We start from the raw sequence: 9925 nt of genomic DNA on the forward strand, positions 1-9925 counted from the left end.
GCTGTCTGGCAGGTGTCTAACTGAATGATGAATGTCCCTGTTTCTCCCCATATAATTGGCTTCTGGCTGTTTGGCCCGAGTCTGGCTTAATGTCTGCCGGGGCGGCCACCTCCATCTGTCAATCACCAACCTGCTGCAGCCTGGCTGGACCTCTGATAGTTATGCTAATAACCACCCCAACAAGCAGATTGGTTGGAACCTGCGCCGGACCAAGCAACCAAGCTAATCCATTACAGCTCTGACAGTAATAATCTCCCCCCAAACACAGGGTCCTGTGTGCTTAACGTTATTTGACCGTTCCTGTCACGTCAGTGCTGTTGGGCGAACCGGGGCAGATGATGGATGACCCGGACCAGAGCCCCCTCCCATTCATCACCTGCTGTCTGACGTTGTATTTGGGGCTCATCCCGTTTCGGTGATTTTATGTTACGCTGTGATTTTTAGATGATTTTTAATTAAGAAGTGTCCACCCACTATCAAATTTACTGGGAGGGTTGTGTGTTTGTGAGTACACATGTGTGCGTATGCGTGTATATGTACGTAAATATCAGATCAGTGGAGGCTGGTGGGAGGAGCTAAAGGAGCATATGCTCATTGTAATGACTGGAATGGAATTAATGGAACGGTATCAAACACATCAAACATATGGAAACGACATGTTTGTCTCCGTTCCATTTATTCCATTCCAGCCATTACAATGAGCCCGTCCTCCTACAGCTCCTCCCACCAGCCTCCACTGGTACGTATGTACATGTGCTTGCATATGTGTGCGTATTTCACCTGCATTTCATCTTACCTCACATGTAAAACAGTATCATATAACAACAGGACATTGGTGTGATAAGTTATCAATGGTTTGGATTGAGCGTCCTCGCCTTCCAGACAAGCAGTAACAGCGTGTGTATCGGCGGACATGTTTATTTTAGAGAGTAATTGCACCAGGCTCACTGTGATAGATGTGATCAGAATGAAACAGACTCGCCTGACAAGGGCAAATCAACGTCTCCTGCACTGTGGAGCACACCAATTAACTCCAATGGTTTTATTTTCTTTTATAAATTGGGTGGTTCGAGCCCTGAATGCTGATTGGCTGACAGCCGTGGTATATCAGACCGTATACCACGGGTATGACAAAACATGTATTTTTACTGCTCTAATTATGTTGATAACCAGTTTATAATAGCAATAAGGCACCTCTGAGGTTAGTGGTATATGGCTAATATAACACGGCTAAGGGCTGTATCCAGGCACTTTGCTTTGCGTCATGCGTAAGAACAGCCCTTAGCTGTGATATATTGGCCATATACCACACCCCCTAGTGCCTTACTGCCTTACAGGCAGTTAGGAAAGCTAAGGCTAGCTTTTTCAAGCAGAAATTTGCATCCTGTAGCACAAACTCAAAAAAGTTCTGGGACACTGTAAAGTCCATGGAGAATAAGAGCACCTCCTCCCAGCTGCCCACTGCACTGAGGCTAGGAAACACTGTCACCACCGATAAATCCATTATAATTGAGAATTTCAATAAGCATTTTTCTACGGCTGGCCATGCTTTCCACCTGGCTACCCCTACCCCGGTCAACAGCTCTGCACTCCCCACAGCAACTGGCCCAAGCCTCCCCCATTTCTTCTTCACCCAAATCCAGATAGCTGATGTTCTGAAAGAACTGCAAAACCTGGACCCCTACAAATCAGCCGGGGTAGACAATCTGGACCCTCTCTTTCTAAAATTAGCTGCCGAAATTGTTGCAACCCCTATTACTAGCCTGTTCAACCTCTCTTTCGTATCGTCTGAGATTCCCAAAGATTGGAAAGCTGCCGTGGTCATCCCCCTCTTCAAAGGGGGAGACACTAGACCCAAATTACTACAGACCTATATCTATCCTACCCTGCCTTTCTAAGGTCTTCGAAAGCCAAGTCAACAAACAGATTACCGACCATTTCGAATCCCACCGTACCTTCTCAGCTATGCAATCTAGTTTCAGAGCTGGTCATGGGTGCACCTCAGCCACGCTTAAGGTCCTAAACGATATCTTAACCGCCATCGATAAGAGACATTACTGTGCAGCCGTATTCATCGACCTGGCCAAGGCTTTCGACTCTGTCAATCACCACATTCTTATTGGCAGCCTCAACAGCCTTGGTTTCTCAAATGATTGCCTCGCCTGGTTCACCAACTACTTCTCTGATAGAGTTCAGTGTGTCAAATCGGAGGGCCTGTTGTCCGGACCTCTTGCAGTCTCTATGGGGGTACCACAGGGTTCAATTCTCAGGCCGACTCTTTTCTCTGTATACATCAATGATGTCACTCTTGCTGCTGGTGATTCTCTGATCCACCTCAGACGACACCATTCTGTATACTTCTGGCCCTTCTTTGGACACTGTGTTAACTAAACTCCAGATGAGCTTCAATGCCATACAACTCTCCTTCCGTGGCCTCCAACTGCTCTTAAATGCAAGTAAAACTAAATGCATGCTCTTCAACCGATCACTGCCTATCACTACTCTGGATGGTTCTGACTTAGAATATGTGGACAACTACAAATACCTAGGTGTCTGGCTAGACTGTAAACTCTCCTTCCAGACTCACATTAAGCATATCCAATCCAAAATTAAATCTAGAATCGGCTTCCTATTTCGCAACAAAGCATCCTTCACTCATGCTGCCAAACATACCCTCGTAAAACTGACCATCCTACCGATCCTCGACTTCGGCGATGTCAGCTATAAAATAGCCTCCAACACTCTACTCAACAAATTGGATGCAGTCTATCACAGTGTCATCCGTTTTGTCACCAAAGCCCCATATATCACCCACCACTGCGACCTGTACTCTCTCGTTGGCTGGCCATCGCTTCATATTCGTCGCCAAACCCACTGGCTCCAGGTCATCTACAAGTCTCTGCTAGGTAAAGCCCCGCCTTATCTCAGCTCACTGGTCACCATAGCAGCACCCACCCGTAGCACGCACTCCAGGAGGTATATCTCACTGGTCACCCCCAAAGCCAATTCCTCCTTTGGCCGCCTCTCCTTCCAGTTCTCTGCTGCCAATGACTGGAACGAACTGCAAAAATCACTGAAGCTGGAGACCCATATCTTCCTCACTAGCTTTAAGCACCAGCTGTCAGAGCAGCTCACAGATCACTGCACCTGTACATAGCCCATCTGTAAACAGCCCATCCAACTACCTCATCCCCATACTGTATTTATTTATCTTTCTTCTTTGCACCCCAGTATCTCTACTTGCACATTCATCTTCTGCACATCTACCATTCCATTGTCTAATTGCTATATTGTAATTACTTCGCCACCATGGCCTATTCATTGCCTTACCTCCTTTATCTTACCTCATTTGCACTCACTGTATATAGATTTGTATTTTTTCTACTGTATTATTGACTGTATGTTTGTTTATTCCATGTGCAACTCTGTGTTGTTGTTTGTGTCGAACTGCTGTGCTTTATCTTGGCCAGGTCGCAGTTGCAAATGAGAACTTGTTCTCAACTAGCCTACCTGGTTAAATAAAGGTGAAATAAGTATTCTTATTCTTTTTTTGCTTAATTCTCACTCAGCAGCTGTGGACTCTCACTCTGGTCCTTGGATAGAATTCCACTCCTCTGCCTGCCTGTATGAGGGAAATTGTATTATTATTTTAGATCATAAAGAATCTTTGTTGAACGGCTCTGAAAACCCAAGATAAGAAAAAGAAGAACAAAAACGAAGAACAAGAACAAGTAGACTTTCCATGATCTGAAAAGGAAATGGATAATACAATGAATATTCAGTAGTTTAAAAGTCTTGACTTTTAAATGACATCAAATGTTTTTAACATTAACAATCAACATGAAAAGGGCATTGAGGAATTAAGTTTAAACTAAACCGAATCAGAAACATGTCTTTGGAACAAATGCCTGTTTTGTTATGGGGCCCTGTCTGTAAAAATGCCAAAACGACCGTTCTGCATTTCTGTGTTGTCGGCTTCTGCAAAGATTTATGGGATGTGAGTGGTCTGGGCACGTTTGTTCTCTGGGATGACCCTGTCAGATCCCATCGCAGTCGGAGGGCAGAGGCATTTGTCACATGGACACGGCCGTGAGAGATTCTCACCACAGGATTTTATCCTATCCAAAAGAGGAGGGAACCGTGATAGGGCCTAATGTTTTTTGAGCACAGCGTACACCCTTGACTCCTCTCAGAGAGACTCTGTCTTGGAGGTGACTAACCCAGGGGAGAGCTCAAACAAACAGCTGCACAGCACTACTCAGCACAGAAACTGTGGACACCTGTAATTCAAGCTTGAGCGAAAATGGAAGAATTTGCAATATAATTTACCGTGTTAAATGTAGACCTCAAACAGCCCACTCACCAGCATGAGCTTGAGCCAAAATGGAAGAAAATACTGTATAATTTACAACACATATACACAGATTCCTAATGTCAATATCAGACTGAAATGGCTGTGGCAATGAACTCCTCTTTGGATTAAGTTTCTGTTTATAAATACACTGTGGCTCAGTCCTCCTCTGGAGCCTTGTCCTCTCTCTCAACCCCGACCGTTCCCCCGTAGAGGCCCCACTTTACCTCTGTCTGCCCGCTCCATCCGTCAGGCCCGACCCAGACTTTGTTGTCGTAATGGAGAACCAGATGAGCTCGGCGAAGTTGCTTGGCGCTCACACACACTCCTCTCTCTCAAATCATGCTGTTTGTATGTGGCTGCTATGAAAGTGAACTGTGTTTACGGTAATCAGGGGTGTATTAATTCTGCCGATTCTGTTGAAATACGTTTCTTAAATGCAAACAGGACGAAATGGGGATAAACATACTTGAATTTGTCCAATAGAAACTCTCATTTGCAACTGTTGGACTAATGATTACATCCTAGATCAGTTAGATGCAAGCAAGAGTGTGCAAGGCGGTATTGAATCTATCACTGTCTGTCACCTTAATTACTCCAATTTTTTCTCTCGACCTGAGCACTAGGCTAGGTTATAGTAACCTCATGACGGTTATCAGCGATGTAAAGGTGCAAACATTGACTGTAGCTGTGTTCCGTGTTGTGTTCTGCACTTAAAAGACTCTGCGGGGAAACATGTGCGCTTAAAAGGTACATTAAGGTGAAAAAATGGAGACGCGATTAACAATGTCAAAAAATTGACCGCCGATAAACATGTCGCGTTATCGCGTTATTAACACGCTAACTTTGACAGCCCTACCTCTAACGCATGTGCTGGGAACATCTGGACATTTTATCGTCAGGTATTTTATCATCTGATCAGATACATAACTTTTGTAACACTTGTTCGGCAAGGAGATGATAGCTAGAACATAAATGAAATAAATAATGTTCAACTCACGTGAACAGGTCAGTAGAAACCTATGGTGAACTAACATCTGAATGTCTAAATGTGCTTTTTAAAACAACAGTCCTTCCCTGTAGTATTCATTTGTCTTTTCGTCATCATGCCTTAGACAATATGCCTAAACAAATCTCACTTCTATTGCTCTCTGCCTCTCAGTGATTGCCTAATGACTTGACCGCTTGTGACAATTGTAGCCAAACAGAGGGGCCAGCTAATCAAAGTCATGTGCGCTTTCTGAGGTCCTGTTTTGACCTCTGACCTTTAATTTCTCATTAATTTGCACTGACATACAATATCTCATTTGTCAATGATTTTCCCTATTCAGACTGTTCCACATGTGCAAATAATTAGGTTACATGTTGGTTGCTCATTTAAACCTATTTTCAACCTTTTTGAGACTCAGTTATTAGACTACTAATGTATTTTATGTTCTGTTACATTAACACATTATTTAAGTGTTGTTACTACTCAGGATAAACATGAGTTAATATAGTGCAGAGTATGAATTGACTTTTATTAACAAAAGAGATGTAAATGTTTATGAGCTTGTGACTTAATAATGAACATGCAATGAATGATGTGCGAACACCAGAAGTCACGATAGTAAACATTTATGGGTAGGTGTTGTCATTTTACAGGCTCATCATGAGCGACCGAGGACAATAAAATAGGTGGTAAATGTGTCTGAATGAAGAAGGGCTCAGATGTGGAAGCTATAGTGTGAGAGGATGTCACATACACTGGACAACAGTGGAAACAAAGTTGTCAGGTGAATAACCTGGGACGACATCTGTCACTTTGATTCTCAGAGCAGCATCCGGTGTTGCTAGTTCACAGTCCAGCGTGCCTATCTGAATTCTCCTCTCTCTCACCCTAATCCGAGGGAAAACTCTCATGTCCAGAGATCCCAGACGCAGAAGGACAGGGCTTGAGGGAGAGGCTGGACAGGATGAGAGAAATTCTCTAATATAATCTTAAAATGGAGAGGAAGGGTGTCTGACACCTTGGCTTAACCCGCTGATGTCAAGAGACATATACATTACATAGAAACATAAACACATATGATGCCAGAGACATTACACTGTCGTTAGGTAGTAAATCAATGTGTCCTCATCAGAATATTTTACATGAACAATGTACCAATATTACTGTATGCAACACTGTTGTCCTTTTTCTGGATCCAATGGAAAAGTAAACAGCATATACTGAATAGCAAAGTTAACATGATATTCAAGTAACCATGGCGATTAATAGTCAGTCAATTCTTGTGTGCCTTAACCCCAAATAAAATGGCTGTTGAAAGACTACAGTAGTGTTAAAAAGGTCCAAAACCGACCTATACGCTGCCTTTCTTCCTGAAGGGAAGGCGTTTCATTGAAGACATGAGGTCACCATTTGATATAGAATGACGTAATAGTATCTCCCTGCTTAGCGCCATGAGGCATGTCAAGGCTGATACCGAAGAGATGTTTAGAAGACCTGACACATCAAACATCACCACCCGCCCTCCTATAAGAATCCCATCCGAACTGCACTATTTATGCCCTGCTGGCCCCTCTCTCAACTTTGACCCTTGACCTCTGGCATGCATTTGCTGTAAATAAAACTGACGAGAGGACTGCTGCCGCCAAGCTGCCCCACCTGATTTTCCTTATCCCCCAAAGATCTCAAATTTAAACACCAATCGCTCCCAGACAGGGAATTGAACCATGGGCTAAACATCTATTCATGTTGCAGGGAGTCTCAAAGAAACTTTTTGCCGATTCTGAGAGGGGAGATATACACATATGAGATTGTGTTTGACAAGGCAGCTTCAGGGGTTTTGTCATGGCATGTCTGTAGATATTACTCAGATTACCTTACCTGGGATCAGATGGTGGATGAAATCAAGGGGGTGTGGAGTAATTCTATGCTTGTATTAAGAGGAGACCTATTACTGCAGCCCAGTAGTCCATGAAATGATTAGGGGTGAATGTTGTCATTACCGTTCAAATCAACACGTCAGTCAATAAATCCTCAATAAATACTGTCATCTACTGAAATATCTTACCATTCAAATCTACCTATTTTTAGTATATAGTCATGTGACAATCTGGGTAGATGACAGTGTTACCAACTTAAAAACAAAACAAAACCTTCAACTTTTTGGTCACAAAAACATTATATAGCCCCTAACCCGAACGTAACCTATAAGCACTGCTTTCTATACCCTACATGTGGCTGCAGTTAACTTGTTGACCCCCTGTTGATAAAGCCACATTTCCCACCAGAGGCTAGATTCTCACAGCATCTTCCAGGCTGTATGACTACCGGTACAGGGCCTGAGCCTGGAGACCTCCCCAGCCTGTTCTGGGTGATGTCAGCCTGTATCTGGGACATGGGTGCCTGGCCTGCTGCCGTGACAGGATGAAGACATGATTGAGAAGATGAGCTGGGTGAGTAGGCTGCGATTTTGTGACCAGAGGGTGAAATAAAACCACCCGCATCACCCTCTGACGATCCCTCCATTCCTTGATTGAAGAGAGAGAGAGAGGGGTGAGGGGAGGAGTGAGAGTGTGTGTGTGTGTGTGTACGTGCGCGTGCGCATGTGTGTGTGTGCGTGTTGGACAAAAAGGTTGATAAAGGGAAAGAGAGATCCTCAGATTAGAAAAGACATTTGGTGTTATGGAATAAATGTTTAAAGGAGGGAGAGTTAGAGCAATTTCAGAGGGCACGTTCAGACTCGCTTGCCTAATATCTTTACCTGGCCATAAGATCATGGCTATAGTGTGCAGTTGGTTGCTGCAACGCGTTGGCAGAACATAATTGAACAGAGCATGCACCCAGTTTGCAATGTTCATTGTTGATGCAAACTTGTTGGAGAAAATACAGTGCATGCATAGAGAAACACGCCTTCATTTGATGTGTTACTGTTTTCCTGACTAACCATGCATCTATCTCGTGTGCTAGTTCATGTAGGCCTATCTATATGGGATAAGTTAACTGGACTATTGTAATTAATTCATTACTCACTTATTACGGTTGTAGAGGCGCAGGTTCCGTTTGGTTTAACAGAAGTGTTGGCAGTATTCCGCGCGCCAGTGAATGGACGTGTTCTGAAAATAAGAATTCTCTCCCACGTGATGTTACTTTCTGCGGGAGGGATGACCCATATTTCATGTGAATAGGCGCTTGTTTCCGGCAGCCTTCAAAACGCATTTGTCTTAACTACAGTCGGGAAAAGGCTGCATGCGTTTCAGTATGCTCTTTGTTTTGTGTGTGTTAAGTTGCCTACATCTGGAAAATACAATGGGTATCCAGACCTATGCAGTTAATTTATCACAATGATTTTAGCTTGTATGCAGTGTAAACTATATTTCAATATTTTTATGTTGTGACTCTGAAATCATTATCATCTCCAATTGAAATAATTAGTGTCTTGGAAAATTCAACCGTCCAATCCTTTTGTTTGTTTGCGGAAGCAGATTTCGTTGATTTTAATTTAAGTAACATGAGGATAACGGAAGAAATGCTTGAACGTTTCTTGTCAAATGTATACTTTTCTTAGACCAATATCAAGTTAATTTACAGCTATGAAATTACGTATTACATAGGCTAAGGAATAAAGACATCTCACTATCATGGATTAAACCATTAGTTTAAGGCCATTGGTCTGAAATGCATCGCGCAAGCTGTATTTCTGTATTTTGAAAGTTATATATCTTGAAAACTTCATTGCTGGCATGCAAACAGTTTGGGCATATATCAACCATGGACTAATGAAACAAACAAAATAAATGAAGGAATTTGCCTTTAAGATGCTATTTGACATAGCTGATCAATTAAACACAATAAATAATATCCATAAGGGTAGAATTAGGCTTACAAGTTGTTATTTTGCCTAGGCCACCAGTTTTGATGTTTGACACTAACTTTTGAAAATAATTTCCAATAACCGACCCATGCGGTGCACAAATCACGATGCAGGTTATAGCATCTATATTATTTCGAGAAAACAATTTCCCTGAGTTGTATTTAATTTGTGAACAATTCGTGAGGATAAAAATCTTCACAGTAGTGAACATTTTGCGTCGCAAAAATAATATATGTATATATAGCCTATTTGTTCATATTCGTATTGAGTTGACAGAGGTAGGAGATGGAAAAGTGTGATTCTAACACGTAAAAAGCTCTTATATGAAAGCTTAAATTGAATCTCACAAAACCGATGGTATCTTTTGGTGAGTTATGTAAAATGTTCACTGACGGTGGTATAATAGGTGTAATTGCTATTTGGTGTGAGATAAAAACAGGACACGTCAATAATAGTAACTGTTTCAAAAGGCATAACATTGATTAGGACTATAATAAGTATCAAAATAACAAACATAATTAAATGCGGCTTAAATAACATACCAATAATAATAATAATAGGCCTAGTAATAATCATCATAATTTATAGATACAATATATATAAAACGTATAGCCTAATGTTTATAAGTCATAGCCTATCAACGGACAATTTTCCCAACTATGATGAATAAAAATAAATAGGTCTAACTCGTATGCCTAACTCATAATTGCGCATT

This window comes from Salvelinus sp. IW2-2015, linkage group LG28 (genome assembly GCF_002910315.2).
Source record: "Salvelinus sp. IW2-2015 linkage group LG28, ASM291031v2, whole genome shotgun sequence".
Lineage (NCBI taxonomy): Eukaryota > Metazoa > Chordata > Actinopteri > Salmoniformes > Salmonidae > Salvelinus > Salvelinus sp. IW2-2015.